General features: G+C 44.3%; 1 protein-coding gene across 4 annotated transcripts in view; it reads left to right on the top strand.

Annotated features, from left to right (window-relative positions):
* Positions 1-488, top strand: part of LOC105508047 (zinc finger protein 595) — a 36,858-nt gene that overhangs the window by 31,054 nt on the left and 5,316 nt on the right. Inside the window, exon 4 of one of the 4 annotated variants that reach the window (XM_011936819.1) lies at positions 55-155. The exons of the other annotated variants lie outside the window; for them this stretch is intronic. The gene's annotated coding sequence lies outside the window, so the exon portion shown is untranslated. The remainder of the gene's footprint in view (positions 1-54; positions 156-488) is intronic. 4 annotated transcript variants of the gene reach the window in all.

The following is a 488-nucleotide window of genomic DNA, read 5'->3' as shown; positions in this document are numbered from 1 at the left end:
TGCTTCAATTTGGTTCTTTGCATAAAGTTTTTTCTTTCCTCTTGCCTTTTTCAGTCTCCTTTAATCATTAGATCTCAAGTGACTCTTGTAGAAAAGCAAGTTGTGGCCAGGCGCGGTGGCTCACACCTGTAATCCCAGCACATTGGGAGGCCGAGGCAGGCGAATCACGAGGTCAGGAGATCAAGATCATCCTGGCTAACATTGTGAAACCCCGTCTCTAGTAAAAATACAAAAACAAAATTAGCTGGGCATGGTGGCAGGTGCCTGTAGTCCCAGCTACTCGGGAGGCGGAGGCAGGAGAATGGCATAAACCAGGCAGGGGGAGCTTGCAGTGAGCCAAGATCATACCACTGCACTCCAGCCTGGTTGACAGAGTGAGACTCTGTCTCAAAACAAAAAAAGAGAAAGAAAGAAAGAAAAGCAAGTTGAATCTTGTTTTTTGATTTCTTAAATAAATTTATTTGGTGCATATATTTCCAATGGAAAGG

This window comes from Colobus angolensis, unplaced genomic scaffold (assembly GCF_000951035.1).
Source record: "Colobus angolensis palliatus isolate OR3802 unplaced genomic scaffold, Cang.pa_1.0 Scaffold157, whole genome shotgun sequence".
Classification (NCBI taxonomy): domain Eukaryota; kingdom Metazoa; phylum Chordata; class Mammalia; order Primates; family Cercopithecidae; genus Colobus; species Colobus angolensis.
The sequence above is the reverse complement of the archived record's forward strand: the minus strand, read 5'-3'. Positions and strand labels throughout refer to the sequence as shown.